The following is a 13,331-nucleotide window of genomic DNA, read 5'->3' on the forward strand; positions in this document are numbered from 1 at the left end:
CTCCTGGGTGAAAAGCAGGGGGGCCCTGGTCCTCCAATCAGGGACAGGGTCGTCCCCCTGTGATGACCACTTCCTGGGAAGTGTGGCAAAAATCCATCCCAGAAGGCAACAGTCTCTAAAAATCCAAAATGGATGAATCTGATTTTTAGAGGAGAGATCTGGCTGAGCCCACCCACTGGTGTGGCTAAAAATCATAAACACACCCCTCTCCTGCCCTCTCCTAATCTAATCAAGGGGGCACCTAGCTGTCTGGGGTTGCAGGATGTGGGGGTGTTGCTGGGTGCTCCAGATGTCCTTCTCTGTCTTTGAAGACCAGTTTGGCAGCCCTCCCCCTTCCTGCTTCCCCATCTGCTGAGGGGAGATTCTCTCCCCCAAGCACATTCCTTTGTGTGAAGTCAGGCCACTTCACACCTCATTAAAGTAGCCTGGCAGAAGCTGCTGCAGGCTGGCCAATCAGAGCACAGCAGCAAAAACAATGCAGAGCTGAAATTGGCAACTTTTTAGGTAAAGTCTAAACTTTTTACCTGCACTAGTTATATTAAATCCAACAACTGGAAGTTGTGGGATTTATTATAACAATCAATTTGATACCAAATTCTTGGTATGTAACATTTAAGGAGACTTTAAAATTTAAAATAAAGTCTGCCCATTCTAGCCTATGAAGGCCATTTACTTCAATGAGGGAAAAACGAATTTGGCTGTTTTTACCTCACCAGGGCTTATAAATCTATTTTTATAAAGTCCCTGCTTATAGTTACATGGCACCCAGCCCTAGGGGCACATAGGGCACACCTTAGGGGTGACTTATATGTAAAAATAAGGTAGTTTAAAACTTTGGAAGTACCTTTAATTCCAAAGTCGAATTTGCATATAACTTTAATTTAAAAGCAGCCAGCAAGGCAGGCTTGCATTTAAAATGACACTGGGCACCTCAGCAATGCACCTAGGTGTGCACCACCTATGCTGTGGTCCCTAAACCTACATGCCCTACCATATACTAGGGACTTATAGGTAGGTTAACTTAGCCAATTATAATTAGCCTAATTTGCATATCCATTTTACACAGAGCACAGGCCCTGGGACTGGTTAGCAGTACCCAGGGCACCATCAGAGTCAGGAAAACACCAGCATAAAGTGGAAAATGGGGGCAAAAAGTTAGGGGGCCTCTGCAATCAGCCCCAGTTTCTCACACTTATTGCTTGGAAGGGTGTTTGAGTGTTATTGATGTGATATTGAACGATTCATCTTCTAAGTTGTACTGCCAGTTAAGGCCATGTCATTGTCATTGTGTTGTTTTAACTTGGTCCCTTGTGTCTGTGGAGTGGCATTTGTTGTTATTTGCATCTGTCATTTGTCCATAGGAGTGTATCCCATTGGGTGAGGATATCACACATGACTAGCAGTGTCACAACCTCAGTGTCTTCCTGGCCATGTGTCATTGTAGTGGTGTATGTGTTGTGCGTCCTACAGGGTTGCTGTGCTGTATGTATATCAGTAGGTTTCTGTACTTACCAACAAGTAGGCCATTTGCATATCGTCCATCCTGGAAGTGTTGATTGATGGTGCAGTGGTGGAAGATGAATGAATCATGTACACTCCCAGGATACTTTACCACGATGTTGGTGATCAAACCCCGGTGAACGACAATGGCCTGCACATTGATGGAGTGTGTGTGCTTCTTGTTGCGGTATAGATGTTCAGTTGCAGCAGGTGGCACAATGCGTACATGTGTGCAGTTAATGGCACCAAGCACGTGTGGGAAGCCATTGATTTGGTAGAAGCCCTGTTTGGTCTCCTGTTGCTTCACCTGTGTGTTGGGGAAGCTGATGTGGGGGGGTGTGAGGGAGATGATGGCATCCAATACCTTGGGTTGGAAGGCAGAGAATGAGGGCTGTGAGATCCCGGCAACCAGGGCACCAGTGGTTTGAAATGAGTCACTTGCCAACATGTGGAGGACAGCTTGCAACTTCGTCTCTGGTGGAATGGTGTGGGGTGTCTGCAAGCTGGGTGCCAACTGTGGCTCAATGTTGCGCAGCAGCTGATGAATGGCTTGCCAGTTGAGTCTGTACCTCTGGATGATGTTTTGTTGCCGGAGTCCCTGAAGGGTTGTCCTGGTCCTGAATATCCTCTCCTGCCCTTTGCGTTGCCTTTGGGGTCCCTGCTGGTGTGGTGGAAGCTGCGTCTTCGTGCATGCTGGATGATTAGCACCTCCATGTCTACCTTTTGGAGCTCTGCTGTTGCTTTTGTGTGTCTTCCTTAAGTAGTGGTGTGTTTGCCCAATTTTAACGCCTGCCCTGACCCAGGCATTATTTTTTGACCCAAATCAGGCTGTGCGTCATTTTCCACCTCCGCCTCCTGGCGTGCGGGATTTTTGCGCTGTAGCATAAATATTGCGCACGGGTGTTTAAGTCATTTTTTAGACGGGAACGCCTACCTTCCATGTCATTAACACAAGGCGGTTTCCCACATCCAGAAAATGACGCACAGGGAGGATTTTTGACGTTTGCGGGGTCGAGCGTCATAGCATAAATATGGTGCAACGCTTGCGCTGAATGTGCGTCAAACTTTTTGACGCACATTCGACGCAGACAGAGTATAAATATGTCCCTTATTCTTTTACAAATTAGGCACTGGTATGTATCTACAGGCGTCTCTCTTTTCATAACTTGCCAACTGACGTCCGCATGCACATACGTATGCTTAAGACAATACCTTCTAAGTAGTTTCAGCCATACATAAATGACGCAAAACGCCAACACGTTTATTTCCTCACTCCTTTCTCTTACATTTCTTGGTAAGGTAAAGTGACAAAACACAATAAGAGTATACCTGCACATGTTTTGCATACAAGACACATGGCACACACTCTCAGATCCAGAGCACTCCACCAAACATGCCTTAGTGCCTCATCAAGGGTATGAAGAGCTTTATAAAGTCAATGCATTACTATATAATATGCGTGGCAAACAAGAGAGATTCCAAGTTCTGCAGATTTTAGTGTATCTCGAAACCACAAAAGTGAGACTACCACGGTGGAATTGTCTGATCAGCAGATTGTGTTGCTAACCAAGCTTGTTATTTGACCAATAACTTCCTGTACCACTGTGTGGATGCTCCGACAGAATACAAGAGAATAGTGTTCAGTGAGTCGTGCATCAGCGCAAGACTAGTGTACATCTTTTGAGAAACATTTCAAAGATTCTTTGAGTTACACATTATGAATGTGCTATTTCAATTCTCAATATCTCACACCGTTTTAATTGCATGTGGCAAAGGGGCCTGATTTGCAAAGCCATTTGCATGTGTTTAGTCCAGGTGTCTTGTCCACTCCTTGGGTAACTTGTGGCATATGAAGCATTATGCCCTTTTTTATCCATATGCCCTTTGGTGACCTATGCCTACATCTCTTGAGAAACCTCCTTTCCATTGGTCCAGTAGTATATTACTTCAGAACTTCTTAAGCGTTATCACATCAATGCATTAAGCAGCTACATCCTTGTTACCAATCTGGTTATTGATGTCTGACAAGTAATCTCTTCACCCTGTGCTCATTCTGTTCTTATTTCAGCTACTTTTCTGACCATTTGTGGGTAGTAGTAATTAGAAGGCATTACTGAAAATGGTGCCTGCCCTATTGCTAACTAACAATTTGACTGCAGGTGACTGGTCTTATGAAACCCATCGAGGATTCTGCAACCTTCTTTATTTGTCTGTCACAGAATTCATAAAATTATTTAGTGCAGAATACATAGCATCTCCAAATATCCATGGGAATTTCATCCATGAAAGTGTAGAATATTTGGATATCATCATTACTGGATGATTCTCCTGCTATTTAGCATTCCAAAATCCTGGCAACAGAGTTCTCCTCTATGGCCTTCATTCCTCAGAGCTGCACGTTTTTAAAAAGATCCAGTCCTTAGTTTTTACCAACCACTAGCAGCTGATTGCTGACATGCAAGTTGAAGAGTTCTCACCACTAGGTACCTGGGCAGGATAATCTAATTACATTATATTAACATTGTAAACACATCATGCTGGATGTTGATCGTGGTCCACAATACTTATCTCACCTCTGACATGCTATGAAAATTATTCTCCAAAATGCTCTAGCAAGGTTTCACCAACGAGGCAGTTAACGCAAATTGCCTTAGATCGGTCTCAGCAGTCACTTCAACATTTTTGGCTAGAAGTAACACTTAAATATGAACCTCTCCACAAAGGTCCTTAGATGCTTACATATTTTCTCTGCTTAACACACCCTTAAGTGACAAGTTAGTGATTTAGATACAGTTAGTTTAACTGGGTTGTCATCTGAGCTCTGGAAAAGTGGCATTAATAGTTGATCATCTGTGATTAATGTAAAGAGAGATCCATATCGGTGTCGTAAAAATAATGATGCCCTTAATTTGGCAATTGACTGTTTCTTCATTTGGGAGTATGTTTTTTTTTGTGGATGGCCCAGCAAGCACATATTATGGTGGCACATCATCCTTGATCCTAGTACACTTTTCTGTGGACAAAGTACGTTATTGTGGAGTAAATAACAAGCACATTTGTCATGCCTTTGAAGATATTTTGACAACCTTGAATCAAGGGACCTTGAGTCCCAAGAACCTTTTTTCTCCCCTGTCTGTCTGCTGTGTCTTTAAAGTTCCAGTGACTTGTCAGGGGCAGTACCACTCACCATTAGTCAGCTGAAGTGAGACACAGCCTTTGGGGACTGTTTGAAGGGCTATGAGAGTTTCTGTTTATTGCCTGATTATTATATCTCTCCATTGTCCTTCCAACCTATTACAGGCAGAGCCATTCATAACAAGTGTGGCTGAAGGCAGGTACATCATTTAGTGTGTGTACCTATGGGGGTTCCAATTCTCAGGAGGCTGTGCTATTTTCTAAGTTCCTGCTAAATCTCCTTCCTCCCTTCTGATCAGTTGACAGTAATGTATCCAAAGTTTGGGGCAGTGAGAGAGATGTTAAAAGCTTTGTTGTACTTCATCCTGGCCTCAATACAAGCATGCCTCCAGGAGATGGCAAGGATTCACTATTGAAGGCATCTTCATGACCAATACGGGATACTGTGTGTGGTCCTCGGATTTCTTTGCAGCCTAAAGGTTTTGGCAGTGGTAGTAGCAACAGTTGGGCCAATTATTTTAGCCCCTTGCCAGCATTATACCAAAATCTGTGACTGGTTACAGAAAAGGGGTACATGTCCAAAGAATGGTACACATAATTCCACCACAAGATATACCCTATTTTGTAATATATGAGTGCCCCTTACTTTGCTAGACTATAATGAAAATACTCTACTGTGAAACAATCACGCTTTCTTCACCCAAAAGACCTACTAATGGCTAGAAGAGATTCCCTCGGATGGTCTTCATTTCAGGACTGTAGATAGTGACTGAATTACTGTCACATTCCAGTCACCAGAGTGTTCCGACACGTTTGTTTAGATTTCATCAGGCTGGGGCATGTGTTAGTTTTGCTCTTCTTGACCACGTACACAAATACAATTAGATCTACCTGTGTGTATCCTTGCTACGTGCACTTAAAATCTATGAATAACATTATCTTGCTTATTCACTTCTACATAGTTTTACTTTGTACAATAGTTTTTGCCCTAGAGAATTATGAATGGCATACTAGGGTAGGGGTAATTTATGGTGCAAAAAATATTATTTCAATTATGATTTAAAAGATTCCAGTGCAATGATCAAGGATGTCTGCTTGTTCCCTGTATTCAATATGTCCATCTTTTTATAAAGCTCTTAAGTAGAGCATGATCTACATGATTATTGTAATGATTGGTGGTCTTTCATCACTCTATTTGTTTCTCTTGTAGCCAACCTTTCCCATCTTCATTCCCTCAACCCACACCATACAAGATCATACAACTTTATCTTATAACTGTATCTGTGTTTCTTAAGGGTTTTCATTTGACTACATTACAGTGGATCTCATACATTGAAGCATGCTATTTAGAGGGGTGTGTCACTTTTCATGTTCTAACCTTTAAAACCCCTAGCACAGGTTATTAACCAGTGGCTTGAGAACAGTGAGGATGTGAAGACTGGCAGAACACATTTGTCAATGTGGTGAGTGACGAGTGATTTTCCCTTAGCTAACACAATATATATAATATGAGTTGACTTGAAAGATAAAATTAGCAACTTAAATGGTACTCTGCTTTTGGGTGAGAGCTAGCTGACCCACAGTCTTTGGGAAGAGATTTGGTTAGGTTTGAAGAAGAAAGAAAATTATTACATTTGCAAAGTTACTGAATATTTCACAAAGAGGAGAAAAGGCATATTTTGAGACATGCATAATCAAAATGAGTGTTATAGTAATCCTTCCTACTCACATGCAATGAGTTAACAAGTGAATCTGGTAGAATGGAGTGAGAAATAGGGCAGATTTGGTATAGTATTGAAGAGATGAAATCTAGCTGAGGAGGTTATGTTGGAAATGTAGGCATTGGTGATGTTGAATGGTACTTAAAGGATAATTTCATATGAAAAGGGAGTTACAACATAAAGTTCAAAGTAGATTAATGGGAGCAAGGGACATAGGTTGCTGGTGGCAGGGTAACAGCTGATTTTCATTTTAGATTAATTGAGCTAATGGGACCATGAAACATCCAGTTTCCTTTAGCTGTAAAACTGATGTTTGAGTCTTGAGTCTAGCTCTGAGGAGTTTGAGTTAGAAAAGAGTAAAGGTTTGAGTATTTTTAATAAGGAGTTTGCAAACAAAGAAAATATCTCTGAAGGAGAAGTTGTACATTAAAAATTACAAAGATCCTATTACTGAACTGTGGAAGGCAGCTATTGGAGGTGGGGATGGAAATTGGGATATGCACCTTCAAACAGAGGAAGGATGATGAAAGAGACAGGAGATGAACAACATTGATTGTTAGTGCCAGTGATATGAAGTGAATTAAGGATTTTAAATAGTTCAACAGTGTCAAAGGCAGCCATGAGGTCAAGGAGAAAAGCTGGTTCTGGTTTGCTAAGCTAATAAAGTTGGATACTTTGCAGAGAATAGTCTACATTGAGTGAAGAGCATGGTATCCATATCGGAATGGATAACATTGATTGTTAGCCATCAGGTGAAGAGTGGGTCTTTTGAAAAACAGACATGTAAACATATTGAAAAAGAAGGGTAGTTGGGAGACAGATGCATATTTGGAGAAAAAGTAGCTACTGTCATGTTTTTCAGTGGTAGTACAATAGAAGATTTGAAACTTGGTGCATAGGTTAAAAAGCATTGATGAGTTAGATATCAGAGGAGAATGCAGGCTGTTTGAGAATCTTATTGTTTTTCAGTGGATAGTTAACAAGAAGATTAGAAACATGGTGCATAGGTTGACATATAAGGCAAATGCAGGCTGTTTGAGGATCCCATGACAGAAGGGGCACAGTTGCACTTAGTGAGCCTGATTGAAGGAATTAACTCATTTGATGATGTGGTAGCAAAGAAAGGGGACTTAGCTTGTTAGAAGGGGAAGGAATAAAAGAGTGGATATAAGCACAGATAGTGTTACTGGTATTATCTGAGAGTTTTGAGGTCTTAAGACATGCAAGCATGCAATCAGAGTGGCTTTTCTTCTTAGACATTGGATATTTAGCACTGTGAGATGGGGGCAAGAGAATATACTTTAAGAATGAGGCAGATAAAGGCATGATCCTAGGAAAATCCATCAAGATTGGTTGACAATGGATGAGTACGTATAAAATAAGTATTAGAGCCAGAGGTTTGCCATGTGAGTGGGAGTGACTTGGGGGCTGATTTAAGAGCCCCTAGCGCCATCCCGATGACACATTAGCATCTTTTTTTATACTAATGTGCCGTTAGATGGCAATAAACGGCATGCCATATTTACAAAGTGGCGCAATGCATGCATTGTGCAACTTTGTAATACTTTGCTCTACATTATGCCTGTGCCAGGCATAATGTATGCAAAGCGAGCGTTTCTCTGTTAGGAGGGCTGAAAAATGGTGCAAGGAAATATAAGATATTTCCTTGCACCATTTGTTTTGGTGCTTTTTACACCTGCTCAGAGCAGAGTGAAAGAACACAGTTGGTGAAAAATTGAGTCAAGGTCATTGAGGAATAACTCAATAGCACCACCAGAGCAATAGATTATGACTGTGCACATTACATTTGTGCTTAGCTATTCTCAATAGTATGGAAAGAGCCAGTTAAAATAACATGGGCTTCAGTATTGTTTTTAAGAGAATGCCCTTGAACAACAGATGAGGTGACTGAGAGAAAATGGCATGACTGATGTGGTGGGATGCAGATGTTCCAAAGTCTTTGTGATCAATTCAAATATCAGTGATGCCACTGAAATGAAGTGTAGATCAACAAGTGTCAAAATGGTCAATAACAAACTATTGTTTTGCATGTAAGTCTTTCTGGTCTGCCTCTGGGATTTTAACTTCCCAATAATCACAATGAATCTCTGTGATGAATTAAAAATCAACATTATTATCGTACACTCTCACACACTATGTGAAAATGTGGTCATCCTTGTAATCATGCATTTTACTTTTGACTTAAAATCATTATCTTCATACACTGTGTGGAAACTTGAACATCATCTTTACACCCTATCTCAGTGGGCACAATTTTCCTTGCCTACTAACTGTGTGGGAACTTGACCATCCCTATATCCACACACTATCTTTGGGAGGACTTTAAAATCCCTGTAAACAGACACGTCTTTGTGGAACCTTGAACACAATTACCTTCATACACCATCTTGATGGAGACTTCAACTTATACTTATAATACTTGTAATTGTCTACCTACTTGTTCCTTTGTGTACTTTAGGATCCTTAATAAAGCTTTTTTAAACCAAATAACCCATACACTCACCAACAAAAATGCACCCACTTATCCATTTTACCCTGAAAATTTCACATTGCCCAACAGATGATCTTTAAAAAAAATAGACATACAGGTTCAATGTTTTCTAATTTAGGGAACGCTAGATCTCAGCAAGTAAAAGGTTTCTCAGAACGGATGGTGCTGGCCAGGGGGGACCCTGCACTGCCCATGCCAAGTGCAGGGCACCCCCTGTGATCTTCTTCACCCATTTCTGCCAGCCTGTTCATGGTGTTACTGTCATGAAATTGCTGGCAGAGAACAAAGTTGCAATCCTCAGGGCATCACTGCTTGCAGCGCTGCACTGGCAGATTAGTACCACCACAACCACCACAACCACCAAACCGCTAGGACAACTAATACTGGCGGTGCTGGCAGTAAGACCGCAGCATGACCGCCATGGTCATAAAATGCCTGTAACCACACACTATACTTGAGGTCTTGAACATCCCCATAACCACACACTAACTCACTGGAGACCTGAACATCACTATATTAAAATCGAATCTTTGAGGGACTTGAACAGGATTAGTTTCACACCATCTCTTTGAGGACTATAACTTTTGTCTAATCACACAATATCTGTGTTTTGGACTTGAATGTCATAATATTCATACATTACCTGACTAGTAACACAAACATTATATTTACACACTATGGGGGTTATTCCAACTTTGGAGGAGGTGGTAATCCGTCCCAAATGTGACGGATTTACCACCAGCCGTATTACGAGTTCCATAGGATATAATGGACTCGTAATACGGCTGGTGGTATATCCGTCACTTTAACGTCACTTTTGGAACGGATTACCACTTCCTCCAAAGTTGGAATAACCCCCTATTTCTGGGACCCTTGAATAACAATACCTTAAATACTATCTCTTTGGGACTTGAACAAAATTAACCCCACACACCATCTCTGTGAAGACTATATCAGTTCTAAAATCACACAGTTTGGCAAGTGCCTCTGCCGCCCGACAAACTCGTCCCGCCATCTGCCCGGCAGTGTGAGCAGAACACCATCAGCCCTATTGCAGGTACACCACAGGGCCAGCAGGCAGAAACAACGTTTCTGCCCACCGGCCCTGCGATGAACAGCTCCTTTACATTGCAGCCGGCTCGTAATCGAGCCTGCAGAATTGTGGTGGTGCGGCAGGTAAGTGCATGGGAAGTGCAGGGGGCCACAGGTTCCCCTCACACCTCCATTCCACCAGCCTTTCCATGAAGAGGCTGGCAGCATGGGGACTCGTAATCCCCAGGACGCAGTGCTACCTTGGTAGATTACAACTAACGGGACCATCAGGCTGCTGGCTGACAGCATCCTGGTGGAGTCGGAGGTCCGACCATGGTGCCTCTGCTGCGGTCGTAATATGGCTGTCCCACCGCAGATCAGTAGACCACCAGACTCGTAATGAGGGCCATTATCTCTGTGAGAACTTGAGCACCACCATAATCACTCACAGCTTGGAAATGGCCCTCTTTCGAGGGTCACTCCAAGCTTTTGCCTCTCTCCTCCTACTTTTTCGGACTTCATTTTTATTGGTTTTAGGACTCTATGCTCTTTACCCCTACTAACCAGTGCTATTGTGCTTGTGCTCTCTCCCCTAAATCATGGTAACATTGGCTTTACCGCAATTGGCATCTTTAATTTATTTATAGGTCCCTAGTGAAGTGCACTACCTCTACCCATGGCCAGCAATTTAAATGCTACTTGTGGCCTACGCTACAGATCATGCTACCCACTTAAGTAGCCCTCCTACCATGTCTCAGGCTTGCAATTGCAGGACATCTGTGTGTAGTTAAGCACTGCCAAGTTGACCGGGCAAGATAAACCTCTTGCAAGGCCTAAAATCTTCCTTTTTTAACAGATAAACCACTCCTAACATAGGGCCTATATGACTAACAGGGTAGGGTGCAATGTATTTAAAAGGCAGGGCATGTACCTTAAAGTTTTACATGCCCTGGTACTGAGAAACCCCCAAATTCATTGATCACTACTGCAACATTGAGATTACTTTATTACAATTTATACCTGTAATTCCCAATCTGGAAGAGATATGGTTGTGAAGTTTGGTGAACCAGAGTAAACAATTCAAAATCACAACTTATGATGAAGTTGGATTTTTAAATGAGTTCTGGACATGTCACTTTTAGAAAGTTGGCTTTTTCTTACTTTAGCCATATGGTGCCTACTGCCTGTCTCCAATACACATCTGGGGTGGGGTGACAACTGGGCTTTGTGCATTCCCTCTAGACAGCCACACACAAAGGGACCTTAGATGTGACTGTTAAGCCATCAACATCCTGATGGGCCTTCCTCTGCAGGATGGGTGGGGAGGGCTGACACTTACACCTAAAAGGGCAGTGTGATGCCACACACAAAGAGTTGCATACCACCCTTTAGTGAGTCTGCAGCGAAGGAAGAAAAGGAGGATCTCTGTGCACTTCGAAAACCCTTCTTTGAAATCTCCTACACTTAAAAGGTACAACTCAATATAAGAACTGGACCTCTGACACCACCAAATCAGTACACTTCTGGACATTTGGATACTCTGCCAGGAAGAAGGACTGCTGTGATGCTGTGATGCTGAAAGGACTACCACTCTGCTGGATTTGCTGGACTCCTGCTTTGCTGTGCATGCCCTGCTGTCTGCTGCCCTCCTTGCCTGGGAGTGAGAAAGGGCCCTGCCTGGGAGTGAGAAAGGACTCTGCCAAGTGGTGGCAATCCAGGCCTGGGCCCTAGAAAGTGGGTTCTTCAGCTGTTTCTGCCAGTGTGCTGGTCCGAACCAATGCATCTTTTCTTGACACCAAAGAATCGCTGCTGCCGTCGAACACAAAGACATCACATTGCCGGCTGCACACCTTGACAACAACACATTGCCTTAATCACAAAGGGGTTCACTGACACACCTCTTTTCAGGGACATCGCATCATCAGCTGTGCAGCTCTATGAGGAAATATCTCTGACTGCACAGATTGGAAATAATACATCGCTTGCAGCCAAAGGGATCATCGCAGACGCTTCGCCTCCTCGCATTAGATCTTGGAAGTCGACACATCCTTCCATCCAAGGTACTTTTTCAGGGGGATAAAGTTGCTCCCTGTATCTGACTTACACTCCATTGCGGTCGGCCTGACTTTTTAGACTTGACGAAGTTAAGCACAGACAGATAACCCTGATTGGTGCTTTATGCTCCTAAGCATTATATTGCATTTTAATCTTTAAAAATGAATATCTTGACTTCTACTGATTGACGTTTTGTAGTTTTTGGTCTTGTTTTGTTTATTAAATTAATCTCTACTCTTCTAAACTGGTGTGGATTATTTCTGTGTTGTACATTCACTGTTTTGCTGTATTAAATGTTGGACAAATACTCTAGACTTAAGTTAAGCCTGACTGCTTTCTTCCAAGCTCAGCACAGGTTAAATTGTAGTATGAATCTGACTTACCATAACTAGGATTGTGGCTGCTGCTTGGACAGGGTGCATACCTCTGCCAAACAGAAACCCAATTTCTAACATTTACTATCTATGTGCAAACTATAGAAATCATATAATCACACACTGAGAGGGTAAGTATGAGTTTGGTGGAAAACTCAGTCTGCCAAACTTCTGATAGGGTGGCAACCACCTACGTAGCCACCTCCTCATTGGAGCTATTATGGGTTTCCTGCTAGGTCGGCAGGCGGAAACCTTCCTGTTCTGCCCAGCTACATCATTGTCTTCAGCATCAGTACTCACAATGTTCACTGCAAAGCAGACAGTGAACATTGGGACTGTGCTAGCCGGTTGGGGCTGCACTGCCCATGCCAAATGCATGGGCAGTGCAGGGGCCCCCGTGGCTCCCTTCACCTGTTCTGCGCCCGCCTTTTCATGGCAGTGTTACTGTCATGAAAAGGCTGGCATAGAATGAGGTCGTAATCCCTGGGGCAGTGGTGCTGGCAGCACTGCCCTGGCAGATTAGTTTCTCTGCCACCTCCATACCGCCGAGATCCAAGATCCTGGCCGAGCTCAGGGACACCTGGTCATCCGGCCGCCAGGGTTTTAATGTGGCAGTCGGACAGCTGCATTGTAAGCAGGCCCAATATCTGTTTTGACTTGAATATCTCGATCTTCACACACCATTTGAGTGGGACTTGTACATTGTTTTTACATACACACTGTTCAAGTGTGGGGACTTTAAAAAGATTACCTTCTTACACTATCTCTGGGGAACATGAATATTGGTCAAATAAAACACTATCTTAATGGGGACTTGATTATTTCACACATCATCTATATGAGACCTATAACATTCATATAATCATGCAGTATCTCTGTGCGTTCTTGACCCCCACCATTACCATACAATCTCCGTTTAGACTTGAACATTATCATCTTCACCTGTTATCTCCATGTGGAGACTTGAATATTGTCTTTGCACACTGTTTCAGCCTAGACCTG

The sequence above is a fragment of the Pleurodeles waltl genome, chromosome 1_1 (assembly GCF_031143425.1).
Source record: "Pleurodeles waltl isolate 20211129_DDA chromosome 1_1, aPleWal1.hap1.20221129, whole genome shotgun sequence".
Lineage (NCBI taxonomy): Eukaryota > Metazoa > Chordata > Amphibia > Caudata > Salamandridae > Pleurodeles > Pleurodeles waltl.